This window comes from Xenopus tropicalis, chromosome 6 (genome assembly GCF_000004195.4).
Source record: "Xenopus tropicalis strain Nigerian chromosome 6, UCB_Xtro_10.0, whole genome shotgun sequence".
NCBI lineage: Eukaryota > Metazoa > Chordata > Amphibia > Anura > Pipidae > Xenopus > Xenopus tropicalis.
This window is the reverse complement of record NC_030682.2, coordinates 93,170,310-93,182,458: the sequence shown is the minus strand read 5'-3', so window position 1 is coordinate 93,182,458 and position 12,149 is coordinate 93,170,310.

Sequence of the window (12,149 nt, the reverse complement as noted above, 5' to 3'; positions counted from 1 at the left end):
AAGGCATATTACCAGATAGAGTTGCCACCTGTCCGGTTTGGCAGGAACAGACCGATTTTTGGAAGGGCTGCCCGTGACAAAGCTGCCTGACTGGTTTTCCCAATTAAGAAAATAGGACTTTTGAAAATTGATGTCACAGTCCTGCCTCTGCGACGTCAACAGTCCTCTCCCTTGATGGCACATCTCCAGCCAGTGACTTCAATATTGGGTGCCAAAAAAAAAATCACTGTGGGATTAGGATGGGAACAGGCAAGTTTAGACAGTATAAATTTGTAAGTGTCATTTCTATGATAATTCAGTAACCCAGGGTCGGACTGAGTTGCGCAGGCCCCAGCACCCCCTCAGGGGGCCCCATGCGCTGAACCCCCCAAGTGTGCGTACATTATACTTCTTTTCGGTGCAATCAGGGGAGGGAGATCAGCAGGAGAGCGCCAGCAGGGATCAGGTCTGGGTTGGCCTGGGGCTCTGCCAGCCAAGTCCAACTCTGCTGCTACCCTCAGGTTGAAACTATAATGTTTCTGTTTGCATTGGAAACTCTGTATTTTTGGTGTGACAATTAACATTGTTTCTCACTATGGTGATTTTTTACACCTCCATCCAGGTGTTAATACTTGTTCTAAAATGATAGTGATCTTGCAGCTTTGTACACTTTATAGAGTGTATGCTGTTATTAAGAAATACATAGCATCCCAGCACTCTTAGCCAGCTGAGGATCTGCCATTTTTGCATTTCTGCAAAACAGTTGCGTAACAACAGAGGAAGAAGACCCCATGGCTGTAGGGGGCCCAGGTCTGCTCCCTCTGTAGGGGGCCTGTGGGTGACCCACAATTTCACATGCATTGTTGGTCACTGATGTATTTTTTTGCATATTGTAGGTGACCCAGGATTTTTTGTGCTCCATAGGTCATCCTTGATTTCTGCTGGGATGGTGGGAGCCCAGGCAAAAGATTTAGCATTTCACAGGCTCAGGGGGCTTGGTAGGCCACTGCTGCAATATAAGCATTTATGTCTTGTTTGCAACGGTAACTTTATCACCTAAAATGAAAATGCTCAATATGAAAGCATAGGGCACAATGCATTGCCTGGAACATTTTGTACCAATACATTTTTCTCTTACAATCTCCGTAGATTTGCTTTTCAAACAGTCACTTTCCAATAATTATAAAACATTAGACTTTGCTTTCAGTGTGTAGGTTGTTTGGAGCAAATTATTGTACAATGTCTGGTGTGTTTTTATGCTAAATGTAGCTTCCCCCTGGGCTGGGCAGGAGATCTCTTTTTGGTGTAATTACAGCAGTAGCTGAAAATGAAGGAAACTTTGCAATGCTTTCACTCGCAGATCCTATATTGTGTTTATGTTTTTTCCAGACACAGAGAATCTAACAGAGGGCATCTTTGCCAGTTGTGAATTAAACCGGAATCACACCTACCATGCCAACTTAAGGGAAAGATTTTTAAAACTCTGTAAATGTCAGGCATTTGTCTGGACTGCTAAATTCTAGTGTGTTTGTAATTATGTTGTCTCGATTAAAAGTTAATACATAGCAAGCCATCCTTGTCTTGTTGCTAGGTTTCACGTGGGCAAGTCCCCAACATCACACCAACTTCCAAACGAAGCTAGAGAGAGCTTTATGTTTTGTGAAAATATACAGCAGTGCTGCCCAACTTTTCACTTGTATTTATTTTAATCATCATATTAAAATGATGATGAAGAATTTAGTGGAGCTATTGAGCAGACTGTGAGCCATAAAAAATAAACAGTCTATATACACCCCAAAAGCCTCCATTTGGGCAGTCTGGATTCAAAGGGCCACATCACGGTGCTCATATTTGTGTCACACTGGATCAAAATACACCAATAAAAAAAATGTTGTTCATGTCTCAACCTTGAATTAATGTATTCTTAGGGCTAGAACAAGTAGCACAATCTATCCCTTTTTATCTCAGTTCTATTACCATTGCAAAACTACAGAAGCAGCACTTGGTATATAGCAGCACAAGCACAGCTTGGGTTTCCAATGGTACACTCGTTGTGACTGATCCAACTGTGTATGCAGAGGGAGATGCATACAGTCTAAAATGCTGTTCCAAGATAAGCATGGAGTTACTTAATATACTTGATTAAGAAGCTGAGCTAGATGTTACTGGGCAGAATATGAGACCTGCATGACAGGCAGATTCTGAGATTGATAAATAGACTCTTTACTCTTTTGAGACTTTATTTATAGGGCAGCTTTCACTTGAAGAGGTCAGGTTAGTACAGTGTTCCTCTTACGCACAAGGCTTCCTATCTTTCTATGCAGAAATGAAGAACACTGCAAAACTTCTTTTTTTACAGCACATTGTGTTAATGTGAGTCTGCAAAACAATTACATAATTACATTGTTGGCGTCATTTATGAACACAAGTGAAAAAAGCAGAATTGCATGGTTACAGAATCAAGGAAAGGGTTTAACCCTAGCGGGAGCCAATTTTGTTAAGATGGGTATACATGCAAAGTAGAGTAAAAATTTAGATTTTACTTTACTCTACCGTTTATGTGCACTGACCAGGGCCAGGGCATTAAAGTGTAAGTTAATCTTTAAGACAAGTGAATGTAAATGTGATTGCTATTCTTAAGGACTTTCACTATTCACAGTCATTTTTTTTTAAGATTTAAAACTATTAAAAGGAATGTGTACTGAAAGAAAGGAAGTTGGGCTGATGTTCTTTTGGCTAGGAAAGAGGTGATTAAAATTATCTTATAATATTTTTCCTAACCAGAAAAACATCAGACCATGAAATGAAGTTGCATAATGCTGACAGGTTTACATAGAAGAGAAATGCAGTCACCTAAACCTCCAACCCACACACTGGTCCATTTGTTTAGAGATACAAGAAAATGTATGAATGATTGTTGCTTTCCCTTATAGTAAGCTGCCACTGACTGGGGGTTTAGGGCCTCTGTGGAGGGGTTTGGGCCATCGTGTACTTTAGATTTCAGGACCTTTTGAATGTCAGTCCAGACAAGTTTTATACCAGTATGCCTTCTTCCAATCTATTGGCAGTTTGGAACCGGGCTTGGAGATGCTGCTTTGAGTGGGGACATGTTGTACTATCCACAGGCAATGTATATATATATACAAATGCAAGAATAGTTTTCCTGTACATATATTATTGGAAAGCGACATTAAATACAATAAACAAACTAAGGGAGTGTTGGAATAAAAAAGAAGTGCAGTAGTAAAGGAACAAGCATGGAGCACTGACAATGTGGTGTTTACCCAAGACTAAAGTTTTAGGTAGGCTGTAATAGCACGAAAGATATAATAATAGAACACTCCTACACAGACAGCAAGGGTTTTACAATTACTATTTAGAAGTGTGAAAGTGGAACAATATGCAAATGCTGGACAGATGTACAGTATTCCTATCAATGTAACAGCAGAAGTGCTGCTGAATATAAGTTGTTAGTAATCAAAATAATAATATTAATTATTTATGTGCATTGTTTCAGATTTTTAACAGTCTTCATATTGCACCTTTGTGTATGTCCCACATGCTGACATAGATTAGAAGTAACACCAGGACCTCTACCTGGTGTGAAACTATAACTTGCTGCATCTGCATTTTAGTTTCTTTTTTTAACTAAAATATTGTCTTTGTTTTTTAATTATTGTACATGCAATATTTTTTTATAGTAGTGTAATTTTAACATTGACACAGGTTTATCCAAACTGACTCTAGCAACCAAATTTGATATGTGAGTGTAGTCTCTTGAGTGCTAGGTAACAGGTTTTATTCCTGTCGTTACTAGCAAACAGTACAACATCATTGCCTTGCCAGAGCCTGTTCATTCAGTACATAGACTAGTGCCTGTTCAAGCAGAATTTTAACAGAGTAGAGTTTCAAATTAGCAAGGTTTTTTGGCAGCTTTGGATAGTAAACAGGTCTACCATGGGCAGGGTATGACACCAGAAGGCAGGATGATTGATGTACTTGTTTGAGAGGGGACCAAAATAGGACTAGGGGTAAACCTGCGACAGAGCTAAATGTCATCTCCGAAAAAAGTATGTCTGAATATCTCTCCTGAAGGGACAGTGGGAGTGATCCCAGCCTTGAACTTGAACTGCGCTACTGAGACAGCAAAATAGATATGCTAGTGACTTAATAGTGTGTAACATTACTACCAGTTCCTATGCATGGTCCCTGCAGTTTTGCTGCTACCAATGTTTATAAGATTTCACCAAGAGAAACAATAATGAATTCCCTTTATCAATGCTTACTATATAAAAACAGAGAACAGCAAGAGTGAAAGGAGCCTGTTTTGCCTCTGCAATGCTGTTGTTGCTGGGTTTTATGTGAAAGAGGAAAGCAAAAATGTAAAAGTTTCCATTATATTGGAAAAAAAATTGTAGAAGAAATGTTGTAGTTAAACCATAATTGTCTGTACCACAAACACTTCATTCTAACCAGGTTTAAAGAGCCTAATTATCCTCTCTTTTCCAGCAGATTATACTGCTTCCCATGCCTAAGACGAATTTGATTATCTTAAAGGGGATATAAACCCAAAAATAAAATGTCACTAAATGACAGAAAATTCAAATCAATGCAAGTTTCCAACAAACATTATTGAAATATTTTCAGTGGTTTAAAAAGTGTAGTTGATATTGAAAGCTCTGCCCAATGCTCAGGTATGTTCGGGTGTGTTTTAGGCCTTTCTCATGGAGGGGGGTTAACAATAATTTGAGTGCAAATTTTAGTAGGGAGGATACAGTACTTGGGCGTTATTTCAAAGCAGGTCTGTCAAGGTTCCAATGAATGTAATATCTGTTATGAGAAGACTGAAACAAGTGATTGGTTGGTGGCAGTTACAAAAAGTGATTTTTCTCAGCCTAATAATTTTTATATAACCCAAATTGCATATGTGCATATATGATTGTCTTCATGAAGTAATAGACATCAGATTGTGGGTGGCCCTGGACATTTTTCTGAATTCCTACCACTGACCCACTGTGCATCTGGACTATTATTATTGAAATAAAGGAAATTATATAATTTATGACACATCTGAATGTGCTGTGTGGTTCATTAACTGAGAAATAATTCAGCTACTGTAAGGAGCCCATTAGGTGCTGCAAACACACTGTACATTTTTAGGGGATTGACTATGGAACAAATTGTGTTGGGGAATGATTCTATGAAATCTTGTAAAGTGCAGTGTTCCTTTCATGATCTCAGTTTCTCTTCTGCCTTCTCTGATTAGCTTTACATCTGCTTTAAGCCGTGCCAGTAGTGAAACTGAGCTGTTTGTTAAGATTACAGCTGCTGTGAATACATATCACTGGCCAAAAGGAGCTGCTTACTTGCATAGCTCATTGGCTCAATGGAGGAATCAGCATGTGTGGGAGCTTTGCTGGAGTGTCCCCAAAACCCCTCCCACATGAAACCATTCCCTAGAAGTAGGGAGGCAGACAAGCTCACATGTACTCAGACTGAATCTGTGTGTATATAGGAGTAAGTACAGTATATATGGGGCCATTACAAGCTGCTAATCTTTTTAGCTCCTACAATTTACATAGTTTTCTGCCATTTGGGTTTAAAAAACAAGGAGGCAGATTAACAGTAAAGAAGCTTGATGAATTTCCAGCAGATACATTTAACAAAGCCTCTCTGGCTTTTTTCAAATTAGCCAAATTAGTCAGGATTGAATTGACATGTCGTATTTTCTACATTTTTCCTTGATAATCAGTCACAGTCCTACTCAGGTTTATGCATAAGTATTTATTAAAGTACTGCTATGATAAGAACCAAAAATGTGAGAAAAGCAACCCAAAGCATGCCTGTAAAATAAACAATGTAATAAAAAATGGAGATATTACAGGAGGCAGTAAAAACCATGCTTAGCTGGAAGAGAAATTCAGACATCTAAAGGGTCTTTGTCATATAATGACATCATTTGGGAAATATACTATATATAGGGAGGAGTGGTATAGGCACAAGCTGTAGGAGGGAAGGGAAAGGAGAAAAAGAAATGCATTTCAGTGAAAGAAATCAAGTCTGTATAATGGAGAAGTGGGGTCAGGGTAAAATTATTGTTTGATGAGGTCTTTGTAAAATTGCAAAATAAATGTATTTGTAGTGTATAACATACCCTGGCATAACTATAGAGAAAGCAGACTCCACAGTCACTAGTTGCAAAGAACCCCCCCCCTCCCCAGCCGCACTCCTACCCATGGGTGAGGAGTGAGTGTAGGCAGGGGGCTGGGAAGGAGTCACCCCTCTGAAAATTTTCTTGCAGGGTGCTCAGGCACCAACTAGTTATAACAATGTAAAAATATTATATATTCTATATATTAATATTATATAATAAATCACATAATGTGCAACCATTTAAAGCTTGCAGGCCCAAAGTTGGGTTTGGACATAGCACTTTGCCATATAAATAGTTTTAGAGCCATATATACAGTATTATGTATAGCATGTATGGTACTAAAATAAGAACATTTCATTGAAAAAGTTGCCACTTCTTTGCTGATTTAGCCATCAGATACTTTTCTTATAGACAGCAGTAATACAGCGCCCAAAATACTATTTCATGTGTCATTTTGAATGAAGCAGTATTAGTTGGAAGAAAATAAATATTATTAAATAAATATTATGCTGAGGAACATTAATTTTCAATAAAGCATTGCCTAACAGTAATACACTGTATAGTTTTGTTATGTTTAGTAATTCGACAAACAGCTTGACAATCTTTTGGTCAATTAAATTCGAGGTTTCACTTGATGCATCTGCTGTCAACACAAATGGAAGGAACCATCGTGTTTTCTTTTAATACCTTAAAGCTGATATCTGACTTACTGTAGCAGAACCATCATGGAACATTGCATCACTATTACAACATGGTTAAGAAAGCTAGGCATGGCTACAATGATACTTGTGTGATCTGTGGTGATAATATTGAATGATGGATAATTCGGCTCCCTTAGAAAAGACTGTATCTGAATCATAACTCTGTTGGAGACTGGAGCCTCTCACTGTATCCAGTCACCACGCATTTCACTTGTGCCTGCAGAAACATGCGTGATTCAGCATTGAGCCCAGAGGAACAAAGGAGTAGATTGGATAATACAAGGTAATGAAAAGAAAACCTAGGAAAAGGGAAACAGAGGAGAATAGTGCAAGGCTGGACAAAAAAGAAATAATGAGAGAAGGATAAAGCAGATAAAAGGAGAGGAGAATACAGAAGGCAAGAGGGGCTCAGTAGGAGAAATCTGGAGAGAGTAAGGGTACTAGGGACAGAATATAAAAGGAGAAAGGAAATTAAGAGAGGGCATTCTACAATACGGGGTATGCATATACAGAGTTATTTTATACCTCACCTTACACTGAATATTACAGTAAAAGTAATTGTGGAAAAAATTAATACACCCCACCGCCATGATGGTGAATAGACCAAGGATACAGCTGTAAAAAAAGTTATTTTGCTGAGCAGATTATCTAGACACAAAACAACTAATTTATTCCCAGTTGTCATGCAGAAGTTTTCATGATGCAAATTAAAATATACAATGAAGTATAAAGGTTCTAATAACAGTTTAGTCAATATGCAATTACTTCCGGTATTGTCATTTCAGCCTGAGGAGTTCATTGAACAATTCTGTAGCTCCATCTTGTGGAACCATCTCTGTACTGATAAACAAAAGAAGAAGAATTACACAGTTGGAATGCAAAGAGACAGGGCCTTTTTAATGCATAGATGGGCCTAGGGCAAAGATCTAACTGGTGGGCTCCAACAAGAAAAAGTATCTGTTATTTTAAGTGCAGTAACCTATAGCAACTAATAAGATGTCTTCTTTTAAACAGGAGACCAGTAAATACTATTTGTTGTAGTGTTGTGTGGGTTGTGTTCAGGCTGACATCCACCCAAGATTTATGGTTTGTAAACATGTTCAGCCCAAGCTTTTCCTTACACCCTTCCATGTCTGCAGCTTCCCTTGACTGCCTGCAGAGGTCCTCATACCGTCCCAGTTCAAGTCCCCCTTATAGGTCCATCATTTGGTTAGGACCCATCTCTTAGATGAAAAGTGGGTGCTGTATCTTTCAGCCACAGTTCCAACAATATCTAGGTCAGAAAATAAATGTTTACCCAAGATCTCAGCCTAAATGAACTTCAAGTTGGGTTTCTAAAGCTGGCCATACATGCACCGAATAATCATACAAAATGTAATTACGTACGATTTTCAGACAGCTCTAAATTATTGTCCGGATAATTTTCGTACCATGGTGATCGGTCGCTAAGTCGATCGGACCGGATAGAAAATTTCAGTCACATAACAATAAAATCTATGCATGTACTGTATATCTGACAATATCCTTGGGGGACTTACAATTCATTTCCAGGAAGTCACTTCTAACCCCAGTGAGACTCATACCTCATCCGCAAAATGGCTGGTGTTTTTTAATTGCATTGGTTGACCATTAGCTGTTGTGTTAGACCCTAGGTGGATAGTGAGGGAGATGGAGGAGGGGGGTGGGGAATGGGGGCAGCCTCTGGGCGCCAAAATTACTGTGTCATATGCTCCGTTCCTGCTGACCTGAACCAATCCTAGTTCCTGTAAGGGTGAGCAGGGGAAGAAGCTGGTGTGCTAGTGGGGGGAAAGGGGTGGTGAGTTTTAGGGTCTGGAGTTTGCAAGTAGAGTACTGAGGGGGGTGGCAGGTATGAGTATAAGAGGTACCTGTCTGGGGCACCAGTATCTATTGGTCTGCCTATGCAATGATTTGTTGCAGTTGATTTCTGCCCAATCATTTTTTCCAGTGCTAAAATAATAGGGGATTTATCTCTTTCTTGTTTCTCACTGCCCAGCGATGAGATCAGAGCAATTTGTCCATTCACCTTTGGAGTCATCTGGAAATGTGAAGGAAATCTGCCAGGAATGTAAAGGTCCCCATACATGGGCCGATCGGCCCGTGTAAAGGCAGAACTGAGGGGCCTGCCCGATCGATATCTGGCCTGAAATTGGCCAGATATCGATCGGCCAGGTTAAAAGATTCAGTCGGCGTTATTTTCAGTCGCAAAATAAAAACATTTAATAAAAAAAAAAAAAAGATTCAGTCGGATTGGGGACCGCATCGGTTCTTTGATGCGGTCCCCGAACCGACTGCACCTTTACCGCCAATATAATTTGACCTTTGCAACATTGTTTGAAAAGTACAAACAGGAGTTCAGCAAATGCTGCTTTCAATGGCAATTACATTTACAATTTTAAAGCAACTTTTCAGTAAACTCACATTGAAAAGTTGCTTGAAATTAAATTTTCTTTTATTAGGCAAAAAATAATTTTTACGGTTGACGTGTCCTTTAAAAACTTTTTGGTTTAGTGAGAGTTGATGAAGAAAAAACTTTAAAAAACTGTAAATTATCTCAGAATATCACGGTCTCAGTCTCAGCAAAAGACAAACAAATTGTGCTGATCAAACAACACTTCACTCGCAGTCGCACAATTGGTTGAATTAATACATATTTTTACATGTGAGCAGTAATGCCACATCAAGGCTTCCACCCTGTTACTGGCCATTTACACACCATTCATGCCGTGTGTAACGCCTCAGGGAAAATCCGATGTGTATAATTTGCCATTGGTTCCCCTTAGTGAAATTTAATCTCACTTGTAACACAAAATGAGACAAAGGTGAAACAAACAAAGACAACACAAGATGCTTAAGGCTGATGCCACACGTGGCATTTTTACGCTGCGTATTTTCTCAGCCTAAAAACGCCGCACAAGCCACACAGCCCCTGACTATGGCGTTTTTCAGACTAGTACTGGTGACGTAGCAAATGCCGTTTCCATGGTGCTAATAGTGCAAAATAGTTAAAAAACGCCGCGTATTTCCGCTAGGTCTGGCAGCTGCCTTTGTGTATACATAGGAATAGCTTGCTGTGCAAATACTGGCGTATTTCGGCCAATGCCTGAAAAATCCGTGCTAAGGCGTTTTCTAGCATATTTCCGCATAGTGTGGTTTGCTTCGAGTCTTTTCAAGTTATTTCTATGGATGATGATATCAGGCGTTTTTCAGCCGCTGAGAGAATTAGAAAATACGCAGCGTAAAAACGCCTCATGTGGCATCAGCCTACAACTGCACGTGTGTATTAAGTCTCACCCTTTGCTCATTTAACTCAAACTAAACTTCCAAGAGAAGGTAAAAAAAACATCTGAAGCTGCTGCCAATTTGCCTCAAATTGGGGAAAAAAACCTTGACCTGGAAAAACTGCAAAGCTATAAAACTGTATACATAACTAATAAGGTATGAGTTCTATAGACATGATGTGCATAAAGGCAAAGCAGGCTGCAATCTTAGTACCTTTTGCCTTCTTGGTACACCCTTAGCATTCTAGTTACATAATTACACACAAAATAGGCATAATGATCATTATGTGTGTTTTAGCAGAGACAATTCTCAGCATTGTCTTTGGCAGAGTATTTTCTGGCGTTCTGTAGCTGGCTACAAGTAGCACCATGTTTCATAACCCTTAAGCATATTAATTCGTAAATGATTAGCTGGAGAAAATGATAATAACAAGTTAATGCTTAATGTCAAATTTGTATTATGTTCGTTAATAAAAAAGGAATAAAGGGCTTGTGAGTATTACTTTGTCCTTATACTGACATTGAAGCTGAACAAAGACATTATCCCATTAATGCAGACTTTAAAAATCCCATATTCTTGCAAGAAAGGGGGAAAGCATGTGCTGCCGAACCTGCCAAGCTGTTTTTTCCCTGGAACAATTTATTTTAAACATTTTAAAATAATTTAGAAAGCAAAAATTTTAGTTGGGAATTTTGATATTGTCGTGTTGCATACCCCCAGTATACAGACAACACAGCAGAGACCCGAGAGCAACTTTGAACCATAAAATCTACTATGTGGGTACTTCCATAGTGGTGCCATAAATTAAGTAAATCATTGGGCCCCAACCACCTTCCCTTCCAGTTACGACAACTATTACATGAGGCGGTTGATAGTGTAATGTGGTCGCTTCTGTAGCACTCATGGACAAGTCACATATGAGATAGCTGGCAGCACAAGATAAACAGCAAATTAAGGCACTGCTACTGATTTTTATAGAACTATTAGGAAGTAAGTTAAAAAAGGAAGGTTAGACACTGGTTAAGTTAATGCATCCCAAATATCTTTTGTATACAGAATCTGGCAAACCCAAATTTTTGTGCCAAAGTTGTGACCAACCAGAAAAAGTTCAGGTAACAGAATTCTGATTTTATGGGAATAGATAATTTCACACTCTAATCCATATTTTGGGTATTGTGTTCTTATTTATCAATGGTACAGGCGCACACGCTGGTTTGCTAGGGCCAATATAGAGGGTACTTGTGCCCATACTGCTGGCAGGTACAAGCTATAATCTGCACATCTGTATCGCGCATCCCCCCCCCCCTGTTTTATGGGGGGGGCACGCATGCCGTGGATGAGAGCGGGGCGCAATGTGCGATGCAAAACGGACCACAGACTAGAGGTAGGCAGGAGAGGCTCCTGCCTGGCGCCCCCCAATCTTTGCGCCCTAGGCAGCTGCCTCTTCTACCTACCCCTAGTTCCGGCCCTGTCTGCTAGATTAAAAAGTCAACCAAGGTACAGATAGGATCTTAAGTATAGGGCTTACTAGCACCTTGCAACCTCCAGTGCATACCAGTACCAGGAACATCATAGCAGCAGACACATTATCTAGAAGGAGCTGGATACATTCTCTAAATCAGCACAAATCACAATTAAAATTGGGGTACCCACACCCTGACATTTGGCAGCTTAATATTTCCCAGGTTATTGATATTGAAAATGCCCTTGTCTCAAAAGATTTGCAAGGTATACAGATACAAGAGGCTGGCAAGCATAGATATAGTTTGTACAGAATACAGGTAACCCAAAAGCAATTGCATGTTGTGCCTTACCATACATGGGAACATCTAGGACATTAGTAATCAGTATGCTACTAGGCATATCTTTTTCACATGCATTAATAAATTATCAGACCCCACAAAATCCTTTAAAGTAAATAGGTTACTGAAGGTCTGGGCTAAACAAAGGGAAACAGGGATAGGCTTATACTGAACAAATACTTATACTGAACAAAGTCTGCAGTTCAATTTAAG